The sequence below is a fragment of the Aythya marila genome, assembly GCF_965140915.1.
Source record: "Aythya marila genome assembly, chromosome: 3".
Classification (NCBI taxonomy): domain Eukaryota; kingdom Metazoa; phylum Chordata; class Aves; order Anseriformes; family Anatidae; genus Aythya; species Aythya marila.
The window spans coordinates 103,040,436-103,062,964 of NC_139044.1; positions in this window are offsets into that span (position 1 = coordinate 103,040,436).

Here is a 22,529-nt window from a genome sequence, read left to right on the forward strand (position 1 = left end):
CTCCTAAGCTGAGTGAAATTCTCTGAATCTTGATAGTGTTCAAGTACATCTGTGTGTGAGCATGTATAAAAGTGAGTGAGGAAGTGGGTGGGGAAAATATGTGTGGTACAGAACAAATAAAACAGAAAATCCCCTCTTTCCATGTACAAGGAAAGTCTATTCATGTCAGCACAAGTACTTCTGAAGCAAGTAAACAAGACAAGAGGGAGTAAATGACCATGTTTCCCTCCAGTTTAGATACCATCCCTGAAAGCTGTTGAGGAATTATGTGTCAACACATTAAGGAGAAGGAAGTGATGAGTTGTACAATGAGAAGAACATGAACAAACATCGACACAAAACAGTGTCAAGAAGTGATGAGGATTAATGAAATTTGACTGCCTGGCTAAATTAAATCAGTACAGAAAAATAAATAAATAAATTAATTAATTAATTAAAAAATAAAAATAAAAAAGTAACCAAACTACAAAGTATTGGACACATCGTTTCATAGAAATAAGTCTTACCACCTCCTGGTCACATCATTTCATAGAAGTAAGTTTTACCGTCTCCTGGAACAAATTTACCAGAACTGAGAAAAGGACCCAGAAACTCTGAATTCCCCTCCCTCTTCTCAGGCTCAGTAGCACCAAAGGGCACAGTGTAGAAGCTATGACAGGGAAGCAGTGGCACTGCCCTGAACATCTTCCCACTGTGACCACAGCAACTGCCACCAGTTACCGCACACATTCATGTATCACGTCATATATCACATAGATTACAAACCAGAATATCTGAGTGTACCCTCCTGTTCCTGAAATTAAAATCATAAAATGGTTTGGGTTGGAAGGGACCTTAAAGATCACCCAGTTCCAAACCCCCTGCCATGGGAAGGGAAACCTCCCAGCAGACCAGGTTGTTCAAAGCCCCATCCAGCCTGGCCTTGAACACTTCCAGGGATGGGACATCCACAGCTTCTCTGGGCAACCTGTTCCTCATCACCATCAGAGTAAAGAATTTCTTCCTAACATCTAATCTAAATCTACCCTCTTTTAGTTTAAAGCCATTACCTCTTCTCCTATCACTACGCTCCCTGACAAAGACTGAACCTTACTTTTCATTTTGTACTGAACACTGAAGTTGTGTTGGTGTTGCCTTTTTTTTTTTTTTTTTGGGGGGGGGGGGTATTTCTTTCTTTCTTTCTTTTTTTTTCTCCTTTCTTTCTTTTTTATTTTATTTTATTTATATATATATATATATTTTTTTTTTTTACATAATGGCAGTCCAGTATAATTTTTATATATATATATATATTTATTTATTTTAGTTTTTTTGGATTAGTGTCCATCAGAATTGGTCAAAATGGATACTCAGAAGGCCTGGTATAGATTTATTTGTCCAGTCATTCACCTCTGAAATACATTAGTATATGCTTGTGACAGTCTGAGAAGTGAAAGCATGGCAATCCTCCCATTTCCCCATTTTCCATTACTCAGTAGTTTTCTACCTAATCATCAAGATATAGTGGCAATCTCTAGGAACAAGGAGCCATTGCCGATAGTGCCCAAAACTCAGGGCAAACTAAGTTCAGGCTGGACCTCATATTTTTAATAGACAGTTACTTCCCATCATATCTCTACCACAGCTAGCTCATTCACATTTGCCTTGCCAATCCCTTGAGCAAATTCATGAGAAAACCTAATAAGAAAGCATAACATGACAACAGAAAGTTTCTAGATGGGATAGGTGACTCTATGTTCCTCCTTCAAGACTGGCAGGCACGCAATTTTTTTTTATGAATAAGGATTTATGGTTGAACAATGCATTGCCCTCAAAGTATGTGACATGTGACTTCTGAATGCTTCTGCCAGACATGTAGGGTCAAGGTGTGAAGAGAAAAGCTGTGGGTAAGTGTTGAGCCCCATGATCAAAGGAGTTCCTCATGTAAGAATATTCCTCTCTGGCATACAAGTGCTACTTCCATTCTGCACACAAAATGGAAAGAACAGACTCTAAATATTTTGGAGGGTCTTTCATAGATCTCATTCATAGTAAACTGGTATTGGATACTTAAATCATCCCTTTTATAAAGCACTCTTTTAACAGGAAGAACTGTGCTTGGCATAGCAAGCACTTAGTCCCACCTGCTCTATAGGCATTACTACCATATCATAATGCCATTGATCTATAAAATAAAGGTAAACCTTGAAAATAAGCAGCAACATTGTTTCTTCACAGTTATTTTTAATGAAAAATACTCTTCATGTAGTGATTTAATTTCATTTGGACTAGTCCAGTAAGTAAGGTCAAGCCATTGTAAGAACTACAAAGGCCAATGTTGTTGATCTAGATAAATTAGGTAGAATGTCACAGCATTACTCTTGCATTAGCGTGGGAGGCAGATAAATGCAAGAGATGCAGCTTTAGGGCATAATACTGCAAACAATGTTCCTATGATTATCTAGTTAATATAACACTGTTTTGGAGACTTGAACATGCAAATTAGAAATGATAAGGTAACAAGTTTTGTTCCTTTCTCTGGTAGCAATGCATTTTGTTGTCTTGAGGACCGTCGGCCTTTATAATAAAATCTTACCTGTCCCATAGAGGTGCTGTGAGCATTAGTTAAAGACTGCTAAGTGCTTTGAACACATAAAGCCCCATGGCTCACAAATACATGTATTATGAAATATAATTATGTAGTTATTGGAAAAGTCCCTGATTGTCTCTTAGAAACAACTGTCACACAGCACTTACTATACATAGGGAGTGACACATAATGATGAAGCAGTTAAAACTGAAAATTATATTCTTGCTTCTAGACAGAGCATTTGCATTTTTGGAGAATAGCCTTGTTTCTTTTTTAGGGATTGGCTTAAGAAGCTTTCAGAAAGGCTAAAAATACCTTTTTGTATTAACTAGCTTTCCCTTTCTTTGAGCTAAGCACACAGAAGTACCAAACAGTTTTGATAAGGTCATGAATATTGACACTAGAGCTAGAAAACTATAAATGCTAGTATGTTATACAGGCTCATTTTATGTAGCAGTAGGGACCATTCACTACTAAACAATTAATATAGTTTGAATTTAGGATTGTTATATAGGTTGCCTTCAGGCACAACACATGCCATAGTATTTTACCCAAGGACTTCTGCATAAACCCTGCAATTACTGGTCAAGCTAGAGCAGCTTTTTGCAGAGATACATTTTAAAATCTTCATATGTCTGAAACTCCACCAGTACTCTATAAATAAATAAATAAATAAATAAAAGTAAAAAGAAAAAATCACTGTCTTAGCTTCTGCAATCTCATACATTTTACATCTTGCATGAACTTGTCTAGATTAAGCACTCAATCACAGGATCCTGCTATGGCTTTGTCTGCTAAATTAGAGAATCCCCATGTATTGGAAAACTGTTTCTCAACTTGGGACTTAGAGACCATGATCAAGTCACCTCTTAACCTTCTTTTAGATAATCTAAGTACATTGAGCTTCTTTAATCTTTCAATGTCAGGCAGGATTTTCAGACTTTCAATTGTTCTTGCTGTTCTTTATAACCTTTTGAGATTACCTTAATTCTCCAGAAGTAAGGACATTCAGCAAAAAGGATTATGGGATGCTGTGTAGAAATCCCTGGGAAAAATCCCTAGCTCTGGAACACTTACCATGGGTTTGGTATTAAAATCGGTGGCCACTGGCTTTTTGCATGGCCTCAGTTAAGCCAGGCTGGCAGTTTGCTCTTAGAACAGAAGCCAAAGAATTTCGAGTATCCAGTGACTAGAGGTGACAGCAAGGCAGAGACCTTCAGAGCCAGAGCCTCTAGGACTTAAGATTTGATGGAAGAATTTATATTTTAGTATGTTTTCATATTTTCCAATCTGAATTAGAATAAAATAATTTTGATTTAAAGCTCAGAATCCTCTAGGAAATTGAATCAGCTTCCCTCACACAATTTTATTAATAAAATAACTTTTATTTTTCATTCCTTATTTGCCACATCCCATAACAGCATTAAAAAGATCTGTGATTTGGAAAATATCCCTTTAAATTTTAAAGATTGTTTTGATAATCAAATAGAAAACAATGTTTCTACTGCAATCAAACGCTAGCAGACTGGACTAAAATGATAGGGCAATTAATGGTTGAGAATGCTTACATTCATTAATAATTACACAGCATGGTTATGAAGCATTCTAAGTATTCGAAATTCACCACTTAACCTAGAAACACCTTGGTTTCATAGACAATATAATAGTATTATTACTTTATTTATAGATATGTGGTCTTGTTGAGATTGCACAGTTGCATCAACTCCTTCCCCTTCCTGATAATTCTCACTTCCCAACAGATAAAACAAACACATAATCATTAATAGGTAGAAAAGTGGAATGAATAACTGAAAGGATTAATGTTATTATCCTCATTCTCTCCTGCTGTAATCTGTAAACTGTTTTCTAGGCTAATTCATCATTGCCCTAAAGCTTGTTTACTTGTTACTAGAATGTGCATATAAAATGCTCCTAAAAGAGAATAATTCAGTGGTGTAAATCAGATCATACGGTGCCCAAAAACCACACAATGGGGACTGAGTTTCTATTCTTTCTCTCCTCTTCTTGTTCTGGATGCCCCATGCCTGGAAGTGTTCAAGGCCAGGTTGGATGGGACTGAGCAATCTGAGCTGGTGGCAGATGTCCCTGCCCATGGCAGGTGGGTTGGAACTGGGTGATCTTTAAGGTCCCTTCCAACCCAAACCATTCTATGATTCTTCTGACTTCTTTTGCCAAAGCCCACCAGTTTATGTCCAACCCATCAGCAAAGTGATTTGGCATTAACTGTGTCTGAACCACACAAATGCCATGCCCTCTGTTGTGAGTGAAGAGACAGGCAAGATATTAAAGATACCTCTTAAGTACCAGTCTTTCTGCACACATCCTCCTTCCCTTAATGACATATCCTGTTCTCATCCCTGAGAACCAATGCAGGAAATCCAGGCTCCCAGCCCAAATCTGACAACCTGCCCAATTTCTCAGTGGTCTTTGCAAACCTGAACAGTCCAGTAAAGAGTGATGTAATAAAAAGGTACTGTCAGGCAGCTCACTAAGGGAATAAAAATAATGATAACAATGCAGCCATATAGTTTTCCTGTAACAAAAGTAGTGACTGGTGTTATGGCCAATGCACCAGTGTCTGTACAGGGCAGTATAGAATGAGCTTTGTCTGGGGCACCAAATGCTGAGTTCAAAATACAGCTGTGTACCATGTTTTTGAAATGCTCATTACTCAAAATGCATGCCTAAAAGTGTAGTTTTACAGGTGTCCTACATGTTAGGATGACACCTTCAAGGTCCTTCTTCAGGTAATGTTAGCATAGGTTCTCCACCAAGGTCAGCCCAAGAGGCTCCTGGGGAGCAAAACGCAACTCAGAAAAGCAGCTCTGATTTCAGGCTGCAGCTCTATCACCCATTCTGCTTCTTACATGCCAGAGACCAAGATAAAGGACAGGAAATAAAAACTTCTGCTCCCTTTGTTTTTAATGTATTTCTGTTTATCAGTTCATTGTATCATTTTGTGAGGCAGCTTCAAATCTTTGCAGGCAGGCTGAATATTAACCATTCCGCTACGATCCACTCAGTCACTCCTGGCACAGGTTAATCCCTGTATCATAGGCTGCCACCAGTTTGCTAAGCAGCTTAAAAGGACATGTTATAACTTTGACAATGACCTGCTAATGGTTTTACATTTCTCAGAAGTATTATGAGCTATCTTTGTCATTTTTATCTTCTAATGAGATCAATAAATTTAGGAAGCAGACATAGATGGAGCAAACTGCAATGCCACAGCCAAGGACGTGGCATGTATAACTGCTCTACTATAAATAATAATGCAGAAACTATAATCAAACCTTGACTTTTACAGAGGAAAATCGAGTTGCAAGTGCCTCAGCATAAAAAGAAAAAAAAAAAAAAACTATCCTCATTTGTTAGGAAAACAGTGTAACCCCTGATTTCTTCTTTCATATCACACCATGCCAATCTCTTAATGAAAAGCTTCACACTGAGAAACATGTTTCACTCACTGATTTTTTTCTTTTCCAGTGGGAAATAACAGTTTTTGATGTTTTAACCCTCCCTCGCAGTCTTTGGTGCCTCTACGTGAAATAAGCATGTCAGGTTAAAATTTTTGCATAGCTGCACAGCACATTTTACTCTTTCTTGAACACATATCATTATCTCTGCCTTCACCCTTCCAACAGCTACAAAAAGTCCTAGGCTTAAAAAACACAGAGATCTCAGGTGGCTTCCAGTGCAGGTGACCACAGCTGCAGGGTGACATGGCATGGACTGTCTCTGTTGATATGACCCACATGTACCCGTTATGCCACACTGTGACCAGTTTGGGGCAGGATCCTGGCTGTCTCTGTGTGGCATGAACGTTAGAGATGCTTCTTGGGTGCTGATCCCCCGAGGAGGTGCACAGTCCCAATGGTCTCCAGAGATAATGAAATAGTGTTTTTGCAAATGGGGTCAATGCACCTAGGACCTCAATGGTCTGGGAGCAAAGTACACATACCCTTCTCTGACATCCATTTTACTCCTATGGTTATCCTCCCCAGCACCTAACTGGCCCACATAAGGCCCAAAACATGTGAACTTTCAGCAGACCTGAGACCCACATTTTATTTTACTGCGCCTTCAGTCTCCATTCAACATAATGAATTGAAACCAAGCAGCTGCACCCATAGTTATTTCTCCAGTTCAGTAACTACATGCACAAGAAGGTGCTGTGTGGCAGAACAGACGTGTCTGGAAGCATACATCTTCAGGTACAGGAGTCCCAGGTAGAGAATTATCAAAACAAGTATAAACAGATAAGTATTTAAATCACAGAATCACAGAATCACAGAATTTCCTAGGTTGGAAGAGACCTCAAGGTCATCGAGTCCAACCTCCAACCTAACGCTAACAGCCCTCCACTAAACCATATCCCTAAGCTCTACACCTAAACGTCTTTTGAAGACTTCCAGGGATGGTGACTCCACCACTTCCCTGGGCAGCCTGTTCCAATGCCTCACAACCCTTTCAGTGAAGAAGTTCTTCCTAACATCTAACCTAAAACTCCCCTGGCTCAACTTAAACCCATTCCCCCTCGTCCTGTCACCAGGCACGTGGGAGAACAGGCCAACCCCCACCTCGCTACAGCCTCCCTTGAGGTACCTAAAAAGAGCGATAAGGTCACCCCTGAGCCTCCTCTTCTCCAGGCTGAACAAGCCCAGCTCCCTCAGCCGCTCCTCATAGGACTTGTTCTCCAGGCCCCTCACCAGCTTCGTCGCCCTTCTCTGCACCCGCTCAAGCACCTCGATGTCCTTCTTGTAGCGAGGGGCCCAAAACTGAACACAGTAAATGGTCCTCATTTCTGCAGCATGCAAGCATTTGTCATGCAATGCAATAAGAGGAATGTACCACCTTACAGAGCACCAGCTGCAAATCTCAGTCAGAGCAGAGGTCTGAAAAATATCTTGTGGCAAATGGCTCCACATCCTACCTGCCTATTCTGTAGAGAAGAACCATTCCTCTTAACAGGGTTTGGATCTACAGGCTGGTCATATTAAAAATTCTGACTATAAAACTTGATGGATTTATGCCTTGTACAGTAAAGACATGTTTAAAGAGCTTGCCCTTGACAATTGTAGGGGGTATTCTATTAGAGCACAGGTATTCTTCCCCATTCTTTAGCACAAAGCAAACTTTACTGCTAGCTTACAGAGCCTTCCTTTGGAACACAATTTAAGCAGCAATAGCATTAAATGTAGAAAGAGATTCATACCAGCTGTATATGTCTATAAACAAAGACAGGGCTAGCTAGTAATTCAAGTACCCCAGGAACGTATGGCTTGGCTTGGCAAAGATTTTCCTACTGCAAAATAGAATGGTTTGGATTTTGCTTTTCTTTATTTTTTTATTTCTTTTTTCTAGCAAATGATCACAGACGATGAAAATTAAGGCAATTGAGCACCTTTGAAATGCCAGCAGTTCCTGCCTCAGTGCATTGCATTGTTGCGATGTCAGGAACGAGCCCCAGGAAGGCTTTCAGTGGCACTGCAGCCATGCTGCTCTAAGTGCTTACTGCTGACACTGGTGCAGATGAGCCCAAGCTACATGTGAGCAGAAAATCAATTACAGAAACTTAAGAATGGGAAAGGGAAAAAAACAAGTCTCCAGTTATCAAATATCTTGCAAACTATTGTGCAACTCACAAGCCAAGAACATCCTTGTTTCTCAGCTTCAAAAAATGCCATTTTTGTTTTGAACAACAGACCTGAACTGTGTTTTCTAAAAAGTGTGCTTGTTGCCCAATGAGGACATGAGAGTCACATTGCTAGTCTGTGCCCAAGAAAAAGCATAGAGTTCAACACACACATTATCCCTCAAGCATATGTGAGCAGGACTAATGCAAAGATACATGTGCAATATTTAATCTAGGCTTTATTTCTCCAGCAGCATCTGTATTCTGCTCTTCACCTGCTCTGAAATGAGGTTAATAAGGGCTCCAAAATGGAAATGCTGGGCCCAGCTCTGCCCCCTCCCTTACCAGATGCAGTAGCAAAATCTCTTTGATGTCAATAGAAACAGGATAAACCTCACTGTTTGTTGGGAAGTTTAAGTTTCTCTATTCCAGATACCATGTAAACCCACCTGGCCTTTTGTGGAAGGTTTGCGTTCTTTTTTATTTACCAGCAAAAAACAGCTCTTGGAGAAGTTTCATTCACAGTCAGGTGTGGTGTCATAGATGGTGTCTCCAGCATGATCAGGAAAAAAAATCACTTCACCTATTTCTGGTTATCTATAATGTAGTCACCAGTGCCTGATTTATCAGGCTAGACTCTCCTTTCCAGTTGTTAAAGAGGAACACAGGCTTCACTAGTCTGAACATTGATATCAAATTTAGGGTGACACAGATCATGCCCCAGCAGTGCCTGTTTCTGTTTGCTGACTATTAAATGAGTTTAGAAATCAAGCTCAGATTTTGAGCAGCTACAGCACACACGTAATTTCGACCATGTCTTCCACCTACCAGTTTTTTCTCCCATTTCCATAGACATGGCTGCAGGGGGCCCTGCTCTTCCTGTATAGTTGCTTTTTTTAGCCACAATTTCACCAACTTCTGATACTATCTATACATCCAGCTTCCATTTTCCCAGTAACCACCCACTTTTTGAGATGTGTCCCTCTACACACACAGTTGCAAGTGTTTAATCTCACATGGCAGCATGGAATCTAACATTATTTAACCCATGCAGTATGTCTCAAGTTCAAAATATGCCAATGAAAAACAGCTACTTTCTACATGTTAGATGAGTGGGCCATTGGAAGAAAAACACTAAAAACCTGTTTTGTTCTCTACTCCTGTCTCCAAATCCCATCCTATTTGTCTCTAGCCTTTGCAGAGGATTTTAAAAGCTGAGGTGGGGATCACCAAGCTGATGCTATGGGACTTCCCAAGACCTGAGTGTACCTACAGCTACTTTTGATATGATGATGGTCTGGAGGAGTAGGAGGAGAGACAGAGACTCTGAAAATTTCTATGCCAAAATAGATACAGGAAAATGACAGCAAGAAGACACAAAGAATCAAAATATTTTACAGCTATTGCCTTCAGCTGTGTTTCACCTTGTTTCCAATATTTCATCTCAAAATATTCATCTCATTTCAAATAAGAATGAGATGTCCTTGTTAAATACATGCATTTTAATCAATTATTTGCTGATATGGTTTAATTATTTTATATGGTATAATATAAACAAGAAAGAATATTAGACAAGCAATGGATTCATACTGTTGGAACATCATTCATATGTGGAACTTAATGACATTTGAACATTTAATATTTCAACACAAAGATCAGGAGTTATGTTTTACAGTTATTTAAAATCTTACACATGTGCTTCATGGCTTCATTAATAACAAGCTAAATACAAAAGCCCACTATTATTGTTAAGGATGAAAACTTAATATCTTCTGAAGCCATTGACCTAAATACATACAGAGAGCTACCTAAATGTATTAAGGAAGGCCTTTTAAAATGGTACTACAATGCCAGATCACCTATTTGAGACTATAAAACAAGCCCCTCCATGCACATGAAGTATCAGTGACACTGATGAATGAGTATTAACACTTCAGTGATGAAATGAGGAGACAAGAATGAACTGATACTGTAAATAAGCATGCTTCAGATAAAGAAGGCATAATTTTCTGTCTAAAATCTAACCATGACCTCAGTCCTGACCTGAAAAGACCACTTTCCCTAGTGATTAGATCAGAGATAATCCTACTGTGGCATGCACCCAGGTGTGTCAAACTGAGCTGAAGTGCTTTTGAAACAAACATCAGATTTTTAGTATTCAAAAGCAGGACCAGGAATATCTTGCAAACTGAATTCAATTTGTGCAGAGTGAGCATCCATTATTTTTTACCTTGTTAGCTAACCACACCCAAATTTGAGACAGCATATTTTAAAACCTTATAAAATGTTCCAAAATTACTAGCTTTTTTATAAATATTACTCACTACTATGACTGCCTTATAATCTTTAAAACTCTGCCAATAAAATTTGCATGGCGTTTTATGTGTTCAAAGAATCAGCACACTATTAGGCTGGCAGGTACACGTTTTTCTAATACAGGTACTCCACTGCTAATTCATAGTCCTAAATGTAACACTCAGAAGACCAAATATTACCTTCACAGTGCTGTTACCACTGCTCAAATTGCTGTTACCTAAACTTTTTGCATATAAAACTGTTTCATCCCTTGATACACATATCTGTCCCTGCCAACTCATCTATACAAATTTCAAATCCCTGCCTTCATATATATATTTTTCTTGCTTGCTTAGCACACATCAATAACTCCTGATCTCCAGCAGTAATACACCTTAGCACCTGAAGTAGTTATCCTTAAAGCATCAAGCGGAGAAGATCTATGACCCACGTGTTTCAGCTGAGTAGGCAGAGTGACCTGCAGCAGTCACTCAGGAGGACTGTGCTCTTAACTGGAAAAGTGCATCTCAGCTAGACAAGTCATGGCCTTGTAGCTATTGCTTCCATGCACTGATCCACAGGGCTGTAAACCGCCTTCTGCCCTGTGCAGAACCTTTGAGCCTGATGCTAGGTGCAGGCCTGGCACCTGATCCTTGATGGTTTTTTAGCATTTATTTGTTGAGCTGTTTCCATATGTAAGTACCTGGTTACTGCAACAGGATTTTCTATGCTCCTATTAGGTCAGAGGTTGGACTCAATGGTCTTGAGGTCTCTTCCAACCTAGACAATTCTGTGATTCTGTGATTCTATTCTACCAAAACATTCAAAAGTATCAAGTGCCTTTGTGAGAGTTTCACCTGTACAGCAGCAAGTGGTTTCAGCATGCTGAGCAGTTTCAGCACTGTGATTATTCGGGTCTAAGAGGAACAGTTTCCAATATGCAGTCACCTAAGTGGTTTTATTTTAAATGTTATAATCTCAGTTGCATGAGACAAATAATTTGTGATGAAGCATCTCCCACCTGTCTGTTCTTGGGGTCATTTTTCAGAGACACAACCCCACCCAAGAAGAATTCATATAAACTCTTTCCTGGTACAGCAATTTCCCTTTACTCTGCACTAACCATCAGTTTGGTTTTGGTATGACACTTTGCCACTGGAATCAGTAATGGGTCAACTTAGCACATAAACTATCTCATGGTACATTTCTGCGCACCAGTAAAAACACCAAGTAACAACAAGAAACATTTTCAGGTGCCTAAAAAGAATATACGGATGTAGTGGAACATTCATGCATTCTCCACACATGCATTCTTCAGGCTTGCCAGGCACAATACTTCTTACCATAAATAACAGCTCTACCTTATTAATGAGGAAAGAGAGATAGCTCCAGAAATACATCTATAGTAAGTGACATCTGGGGAGGAAGCACTCCTCACTCCTTACCAAAATACCACTGCTGACCTTCCCTCTGGCTCCGTATCCTTTGAACCACTCAGAACTGTTTATCAAAATCATAAATGAGGCACAAGTCAATTACCTTTTTAGTGCATAAAGCCCTGAGCGTTGATTACATGTTTAAGAGGAATATTTACTTTTTAATCAGGGTTGACTGTGGGGTGTGGAGGTAAGGCTATTTTGAAGATTAATTAGTTAATATTTGTAGGTTGCTTTGAAGCTACAAGATAACTAAGTATTTTTATAGCACCTAGCTAATAGCCTTAACACTTTCAGCCATACTAATGCCAAGGACTTGAAGAGCAATCATTCTAAGTGAGACATTTTTTATTTAAACATTTGGTAGGCTGTAGTGACAACAAGCAAAATGGAATTTGTACTTTCAATTCAAAACACTATTTCAACTCCACCAAACCCAGCGAGGAAATGGTACATTCTTAAAACATCAGTAGAAGGGACAGGTAGCTGCACAGTGTGTACTTTTACCTCCTTTTGATTCAGTGTTTGGACTTGACAAAGATGAGCAGTTTATATGTTACAAGCATGGTGTATCTGTTATCATGACAGCCTGCTGAAGAAAACCATGAGCTTACATTTGTAGATGAGGTGCACTGAAGGATTTAGGATCTTGGAAAACTTGGACCTTTCTCCTGTCTAGGTAGATAAATCCCACAGTGGGATTTAGGTGCATAAATATTTTCTGTATCTCAGCCTATATGACTTGCACAAGGTCAAGCACAGACCACATCTTGGAGTAAAGGGAAGAAAAAGTTCCAGGTTACCACTCTAACCACTGCCTTATTCCTTCTTCCTAAAATGGACAACTGAGCTCCCATGTTCTGCGGTAGGACAGCCATTTTGAAACAAAAGTTCTGGAGTTTAGCTTTATTTAGTCTCATGAACAGCCAAATCTATGCAAAGGATTTGGGGTCATAAAGAGATGTAAGCACAGTCTATTTTTTAGGCGAGCACAGACTACAAAATCACAGAGGATATTCAAACTTTGGGATGTACCAACTGCATCCCTTCTGTATACCTCATAGCAGCTGGCCAGAGCGCAGTATCAAACCCCAGGAGGAAAATGGTTATTCTGTCAGCCACAATGCTGGTGTGCATCTGCCACTGTGAGAAGAGGAGATTATGAAAACAGGAAAAACAATAAAGGTGGCACACTGATGCCAGCCTGATATTCCGAGACCCATCCTCAGGAAAGTTAAGAGGCCTCTTGGCATATGGCTTCAGCTGAGACGATGGGCAAGATAAAACCCTAAGGTCTCCAGTTGAAAATATAAATGACAAATAAAAAGAAATTTCTGGAGGGGAAAGAATGGAGCGAGCCACCATGCATGTAACCAGCATTTAATATCAGATAACAAATGGGAATCTTGTTATCACCAATTATGACAAAGCATAATGTCACAAAAAAGGCTCAAAAATGGAAAAGAGACAAGGTTCTTTGACTGAATATGCTCTCACTGCATCCAGCACAAATTACACAGGCTGGAAAACTGAGCAGATTCTTACAGGATCAGGTATTACAAAAAGTGTTCAGGATTTGGGTTAATGAATACAGTGTTCTCCCAGATGTTCCATCATTGTTCCAGAGTGGGAGGAAAGCTGGCTGCAGACCAAATCAAATTTTTATATTCCTCTTAGATAGTGCCAGACACTAAGATTTCATCAATATAACATCTGAGGCACAGAGACAACGCATCATGGTTGGATAACCCTATATTCAATCCATTTTGCTGAAGACAGGACAAATAAACTAAGAATCAGAACATTCAATGAGTCATATCAAAGGTATAAATTGAAAGTCAACACTTGTACTGCATATAATCTAGCTGAAAAAGAATTTATAGTCTGGAATTTCCCATTTAAACACTGCTGCTGCTTCTTGCAGATATACTCCAAATGCTAACTTTAAACACTGCCAGTCCTTTCAAGTTGGGTTTTTTGCTTACTTTAGAATATCTTTAGGATGCACATCCTTCTCCAGGGTAATGGAGAGTTTAAGAAAAGAAATTAATTGCTAAAAATGCCTGGTCTGCTTAGAAAAAAGCACACCATTTAGTTTTTAGTAAGTAGCTAAAAATCATTTTAAATTATTTTTCTTTAAACATATCATCCTTTTCTTCTAAGCAGAATTAAACAAGGAAGCTTCTGGGATGTGCAAAAACAGAGATCAGTCAAGGCAAAAAAGGGTGGTCAGCACAACACTCCAGAAATGCTTCAGAGGTGATGACAGGAATAAAGAGACTCAACATCTACAGGGGCCCAGAAACTCACCACAAGAAATAAACCAAACTTTGCACAAAAATAGACAGAAATTAATAATAAAAAGAAAAAAAAAAAGTTCATCTTGAGTGCATGGCTAATCCTCATGACCAGCAAGAGTCAAGCTGAAGTCAGAGATGAGGGTATCCTTGGGGAAGGAGTTTCAAGTGTGAGAGTATGAGGCTTAAAAGCAGACTGGATAAGGCCTGTGATTAAAAAGCTAAGATCCAGTTCAGTTACACTAATCTGATTTGGGCCACACTCCCACTTACCCTGTTCACTTAGCTTAAAGGACTGTGCATGTACATGTGTGCTTACTTGTGCATACACATCCATGAGACCTAAACACCTGCACAGATTTTTTTATACTCTTCATAAGCAGGTCAGCAGTGAGCATTCACTGGGCATGAAACAACATTAGACTGTAAAATGCTCCCTGCCTCATGTTGGTGAGGATTTCAGTTTGGGGTGACGAGCAAATATCTGGAAAGTCTCCTCTGTAGATATTTTCACCAAAAGTATTTGATGTGCTGCTTCATGGATATTATTTCTCAACACACATATATGGAGTCACATAACAGGAGAAAAAAAAAAACAAGACGGGAAGGACAACTTGCCATGAGGCTACCGGCCAAGAGTAGGTCGTGCTTGTGGACCCACTTCAAACATAAAGGAGTGCAGTAAAATTCCTCTGCCACTTCACGGACCCATCAGAACCTGGAGCTAGGGAGCTACTGCTTCACCATGAACTCATGGTACATGGGAGACATGAGGTGGGGGACAGCTGACTGAGCACCATGCTTGGACCACAAGTCCAACATTTAGCTGGTACAACACTTACAGCTATACTTTCTCCAGATTCACTGATTCCAGATTCCATGGATCAGCACATCAGAAACTGAAATATAGTCACTCCATTGAGAATGCATGGAAATATATCTAGCCTGAATTTATCAAAGATGAAATTCAGCCAGAATTATCTTCTTTTTTGTGTGTCTGAGGGGGGAAAAAATGTAAACTTTCAGAGGAGGAAGAAAATATCACCTTTATTTATGTCCCATTTGAAACCTTTCACTTCACCACTCACAGAAACGTGGCGTGTAAGTGAAAAAGTTTTGACTTGTTCTTAAAGGAAAAACTATTTGCATAATATAGTTTCATTAAGCCTATTTCTGTGTGTCGAATAAGTTGATAAAGAGGAAGATGTATTCTTGGAACTTCAGACCAGGTTTTGTTGATGATAGATGAAAAACTTGAACTGTATCTACTTATCTGGAGACTATCCTGCCTTAGCATAAAGCATGTTCTCTTCAGCCTGCATTTACCTGGATGTATCCTGCATTTCCATTCAGCTCTGACTTGTTGCTTTTTTTTCTTTAAAGTAATTATTTACAAATTAGATTTCTTGAAAGTAAACTATCAAAGGAGGCACACTCCACCTCTCTACAAATGTATGCAATAGATCTAATTATTTTTCTGTAAACCTACAAACAACATTCTAAATAATGACAATCATTAGGAAACATTAGGGTCTGTCACTTATAATCTCTGCCAAATGCTGATAACATTTTATTACTGCTTAGAAAGGTTGATTAAAGCTTGTAATAGATTTAGTGAGGGTGAAAGATTAACAAAAAAGGTATTTATGATAGAGACACTAAAACATAATATGTTCTTAGTAAACACTCAAAAAAAACCAGCCCTGGGACATTTATAGATGTTGCTCAAGACTTAGCTTTTCTTCTGCACAATGAAAACTGATAACGAGTTTCTACATGCTAGATGAAAAAAGAGAGAGAAAGAGAGAGGGAAAGGGAGAGGAACACATTACCTTTGCATGTCTCATGTCAGAGCAAGCGAGAAAGTGCATTTCAGAAATAAATCAGCTGAAACCCCTAAATTCCTGGGATTGCTCTCGCTGGACCACTTGAACAAACCTCTCACTTCGAAATTATAACAGGGGAAAAATAAAAATCTACTTGGATCAGAAGGCAGCGGCTAAGGGGCAACTACTTATGCCTGGCCCTAGAGGAAGATGTTGCACCTCTCAGTCCATGTGCCCCACACACCTTCATGGAGGGACACTGGCTGACATGATAGGCATCAAAGCTTTCCTCCTGCTTGTCTTTTACTAGGAAAGGTGCTGCCAGCATTAGGCTAGCATTTTGGAAGAGTGTATTCTACTGTGCAGCTGTTATGAAGTACAGAAAGGACTGCAGGAGCATGTGGAAACACCCTTGCTAGTGACGAGGACCACGGATCTTCTGGAGAAGTCAACCTTGCAGCTCATTGCAAAGATGCCAGAGTGGCTTTGGAATCTCTCGTGCCTCGGGAGAGAACATGTATTTCTGGGGCATAGTAGAATTCTTCCACAAGGTGTTTGATCATTTATCCAGCCCTTTGCAGATACTAATTCAGTGGACTGCAGGATCAGCTTGCTCGTTGCTTCAGAACAGCCTCTGCTGAGGTCAGCTGTGAAAGGACAACTGATAAGCAGGTGCTCAAACTGAGAGTTTACAAGCCCAGGCTGAGGCTGTGAATGCACATACCATGGCGAACAGCTTCAGTTGTCCTAGTTCAGACTTGGCCTTGCATTGTTAGCTCTGTCCCTTTACCACTCCTCTAGTCAAGGAGATGGAGCAGGAAGGTTCACCTGGCTTCCATTGCCTTCAGCATACCTCAGTAAAATAAAATGAGATCTATTCCAATAGTCTGTGCCTGCTGAGCATCCCTACACAGACATCAGGGAGCAGGGCAAACCTCCAGGAGAGGGCTGGAGCAGACAGCTGGGGAGTTAACTGGTTCAGCCTCCCTGCCTTAAGCCAATACAGAAAGACTGGACCTCTCAAGGTTCTTTCCAACCTGGTTCTATAACATCCACTACAAATTATCGTCTCTGTTGTTTTGATGATGACAGGCTAATACGTAACAGTACTTCTCAACAGCAACCAGCAGACACCATGAAAATAATTTGCCAGGAACAAGAGACCAGACAGATCATAGCCAAAACCAAACACATTAAAAAATAAAAATTATTTCTGTGATGTGCATGTCATGATAAGTCTGTATCCAGATATACATACACAGTCTGTAAACATATTAACTCATGGCTTACCAAAGAGGTCAAATTTTGGTGAAGTAGAATGAGCCTGTGGTTTATTCAAGCAGAGAGCCACTGTCTGCACCCTGTGAATATGTTTGTGAGTTAAAGTACTGCAAAGTGGATGACAGATTACAGAACCTGTGAATACAAATCAGCCTGCCCCAAACTGTTCCTCAAATGCACAACGTGGGCAACACTGACATCAAGGATGACTAATGGCTTTCATGCTGAAAAGTGGAATTTTTTTTCTTTAATGTCAAGAGATGATCATTGAAAGAGTGCAGATTTCAAAACTAAAGTTGTTAGTAACCCAGAAAGACATAAAACCAGATCTCTCTCAGGTTTAACCATAAGGCACTGTGTCATAGCCACCAAATGAGCCCAAACACCTCTTCTGAGTTGATATTATACAGTGATTTCTTTCTCCCTCATTTTTTCATACCTAGGAAATGAATAAAGCCTTGAAAAATGTATTTCCAGGCTATTTAAAGATACATAAAAAGCAATAAATGTAAACAAAAGTCTCATATTTATGTGTTGATGTAGTGAGTCAGAATAAACATGACAGCTTTACCTGAGAAGCTAAGAGTCTGAAAACAAACCCCGTGTGTTTGGCAACAGGCACAGAAGATTTTAAAAAGAAATACCAAAAATAAGCTCAGTAACATACTTTGCAACTCCCACAGGTAAGCCTCGTTCACCCAGGCAGAATCACCAAAGTCAAGAAAAAAGAAGAACCTTATAATGCAGGGAGCTGAGCATCCCTCAGGCCTGTGTCCCTGCATCCCACATGCTGCCTGTATCCCACAGAACTGTTAGCCAAAACCTGTTCCTACAGGGCTAACCCATTCTGACAGAAAGATTTCTCTTGGAAGCAATAAGAAATTAAAAGACCAGCAAAGGCTGGCATAGTGAGTGAAAGCCATAAGGCACAGAGAGGAAAGAAAAAGACTGTGGCAGGCACTGTACTTCATTTCCAACATTTATGTGCTGGGACCAGCACAACCAGGATGTGACCAGCTACAGGATGACAAGGACTTGGTCCTCACCAGGGAATTCTGGCATGAAGCTAGCAGCCTCCTCCACCTCCCTGGCAATGCTATTCCTGACCCCTGTGGCACATGAATACTTTGAATATGATCCGGAAAGTTTTTCTACTGGTGCAACAAAGAAGACGAGCAGATGGCAAAATACTTTGCTAACACCTGATTATGGTTATGGAAAGTTAATCCTATGTAGTCTGAACCATTTTGGAGAAGACCATAGGCAGGGTTTTCTCTAAGCTGATACTTCAGTCTGGATGAACACAGGAGACTATGATAAGCCTGGGAATGGAAGAAATTAAGGAAATTTTTGAAAGCTATTTGTATGTCTAACATACAATTACTTTAAAGGATAGAGAGAAGATCAGAATAACTGTATGAAATCCATGAAAACTTCCATATTGTAAGTGTGTTAACAAAGCTAAATATCTTGGATGCTGCTGGAAATGGAAAAATATCAGACAAATCCAGGCAGGTTGGACTCAGTGGAAATTTTTCCCCCAGTATTGGATAGGGGTAGTATTTCAATTTCTGCCTCCCAATTAAAAAGTTCTGTATCACAAGTACTTATCAGAAGCATTGATACTTTGTTCATGTCTCCTTGATTCAATTAAATTATTTTGGTGTCAGGTATTCCTTATTTTTACATTTAATATCAAAAGGTAGCAAGCCAAAGGTTAAACCATGACTTTTTATCAAGATTCTTGTCTATTCATATGTCTCAAGCTGGGGAATGCATGGGTATAACATGGACCTCTGTATTTTATATCTAGTGGACCTAATAAGAAAATAAATGAAACTTTCATTCTCCATATTCTACTGCCTAAATAACCAGGGTTTAATTTTATCTTTCCCTGAGCTCAGTTTAGTGTCAGTAAGAGGTTTGTTTTGTTTTGTTTTGTTTTTTCCCACTGGATATTAAAATAAATAATATATTAAAATAAATAACGAATAATGAAGCAAATGAATACACACTTGCTTGATAGTTGAGTTGTGGTGTGTTCCCTAGATATCAGGAGAGCTTTCTGTTACATTACTCAGTTTCATTTTTTCTACTACCCAGCATCCACTCTGTGCTTCCACCCAAATTTATGACACTACTTTTTTTGTTAATGGCAAGGGAATAGTTCTCTAAAAGGTATCCTTTCTTTTGGTGGCATCCTAGCTGTTGACAAAGGCAATGTTCTTTGACAATTTAGGACTCCACACCTGCTGCCCTTAGGGTGGGAATACACTTCCTAGAAGAAATCACCACTGGGAGCAGTGGGATGGGCCCTGAATGGTGAATCCCCTTCCTTGCTGATCCAGGGAGCCCCCCCTGCTCCTGGCTCCTAGACCTCACAGTGCCCTGGCAGCATCTTCTCTTGAAGTAACACACTGTTAATCTTGTACTGCTTGAAATGGTAAAAAAGCTCCAAAAATTAGATGTTTCTAGTGTCTTTCTTGAGGAAAGGTCATTTAATTTAAAATATTTCCTCATGATTACTTTCTTTCTCCAAGTCACTCCAATTTCATGAGTTAACAGTATATAACTTTAGTTTCTGACCTTGAAGTAAATCTCATTCATCAGCAGCAATCCTATCTATCTCCCTCCAGTAAGCACAGAAAATCCAGAAACAAATTGGTCTGACAATAATAGAAGAACTTGTATGCGTATCAAATATGGTCAGTCCTGCAGGAACTACTGCATATCTTTCAGTATACAAGGAGCAGAGCTGTTAAAGGAAAGCTAAAACATGTCACCTGTTTTTTACTTGCTCCCCAGAAGCCCTGGAGAGGAACCTGAACTGATGATCAATCTGCTCTTCAATCCTCTCTGTGTGCACTTTTCTGCCTTGTGCTGTTCAGTCACAAATTCTACTTTCACTTCATGTCCCTGCTTTACCAGTTCCTATACTGTCCCATGCAGAGACAGCAATTTCTGTTGATCACTGGATATTGTGGAGCAAAGTGTTGGAGACTGGTATGTTAGTTGACTGTGCCTTTCGGGGTAGGTTTTCTATGATAGACAACATCCTGAAATCATCCTTAGTTCAAGCAAGGAAAAATATTTTTTTATCCAATCCAAAACAAGTAATACAGTTGCAGAGGTTTATAACATTAGGCTGGCAAAAAGGAAAGAAAACTTTAAAATAAAGTCCAAATAGTCTCACCACTCTCTTTTTCCCCCCTCCTGTCTCATCTTGTGTCTACCTGCCAAACAATCTCTAAACAACATCAAATCCACATGTCCAGTGTCTCAGAGTTGGTGTACAAACTTCATCCTAAATATATATTCATGAGAAAGAACTTGCATTTGAGGAGGAAGGCTGACATATAACCCTGCACTCCTTTTTGGAGGTTTGCTTGAAGTTTCATTCAAATTCATTTCCCCTCCTCCATTCAGGAGGCGTTTCTGTGTCCTTTCCCTGGACTATTAACTGGCCTAACTTCTTCAAATGCAAATGTCCCTTCAATAGGCCAGGTGCAGACTTCCCTTAAGCTTTACTGAGCTATCAGTAAATCATTAACCCACAGAGGAGTAAAACACCCCCACTTAACAAGACAAATATCAGTGTGAAGCTTTTCCTGGCTCCAAATTTCATATTTCTTAAAAATAAATATACACATTGACAATCACAGCTGATGCAAACATTTGGTCCTTTTGGGCTAGACAAGGGTAACAAGGACCGTGGTACAATTGATGGACCCCAGCTTCTCCCAGGGGGTTACTGTGAGCCTGATGTGACATGCCCACCAGGAGAGCAGCAGGAACAGAAAGCATCCCTATTACCAAATGTGAGAGGGGCAAGCATTTGAACACTATTCAGTGTTTGAGACCATTGGAATTTGTGGTGGCCACGACAAAGGGTCTGAATAGATGCATTCTTCCACCAGCTTCTGCCATGTATTTATTAATCAGACATAGCAAAAAGGGGAACAATTAAACCACAAGAGACTCTAAACCTAAGAATGTCTTAAACCTCACCATCTCCAAGTCACCCCATAAAAAACTCCAGCGACAGCCAGATGCACTGCTAAATTGCCTGCTGCATCTGGGACATCCTGAGAACACAGCTTCTGCGGGAAGTTGAATGAGGGGCAGATGTGCTGAATATCAAAAAGAAAACTCCGCTCCGTCCTACCCACAAAAAGCACCTCAGCTTGCATAGATCACACTGTCCCACTCTTGTGATCAGTCATCTGAAACCAGATACTTTACACAGCCATGCTGAATGCGGAACTGCCGACACTGATTCACTCTGTTTGGGGCTGCCCCCACATATAAAAACATTTTGGTTATTGATCTAAAGATTTGTGACTCACAGGCTCAATATAGCACTAAGTTTAAAAGACAGCTTTGTTCTTGGAAGTGACACATAAGGTCTCCTTGGGGCAGCAAGCCCTCCTCTGTGGCACCTGCTCCTTCCAAAGAAACTCCACAAAGAGTTGAAGAGCTGCCGAAAAATGAAGTAACTGAGGAAGTGGGCTGTGCAGCTCTCACTCCATCCATCCACCCTTTTCCAGCTTGCCAGGCTTGGATGAGGCATCGCCATCCATGTTGCAGTGCATCACAAGGGATTATCATCATGTCTCTTCTCATTTCAGAGGGATCTGAGATCCCTGGGACTGTCAGGGATCATTCGCTATGCGAAGCTCTATTTAATCAAACAGTTTTAGACCAAAAGACAATCTCAAGTCAGAATCTTTACATCTAAGATGTAACCTTGACCTAAGGAAGCACTTTCTGGAGCCACAGAAATATTTAGGGGCCAGACTTTGAGGCTCTCATAAAATTTGTATATGAAAGCTGTAGGAGCCGCAAGTAACTTTTTATGGCACTCAATCATTTACAGAATATGCAAGAGCATACTCTTCCAGTGTACTCTACAATACTTTCCTTGCCTGGGGAAATTCATTTTGGATGTCTGATGCCTTTTTGAATTAACTGGCACCAGTCTTGTAATCAAGCACTCTTGAGCCAACAGGAAGACAAGAACTTAACAGTATTTTGGTGTGGAATACATACAAAACCAGAAGAATTGGCCCAATATGTTACAAAAGACCACAATACGTGTTCTCATTGATACAAAAATTAAGTATATAATCACACGATGAGCAAAGGACTTCGTATGATGGTATACAAATT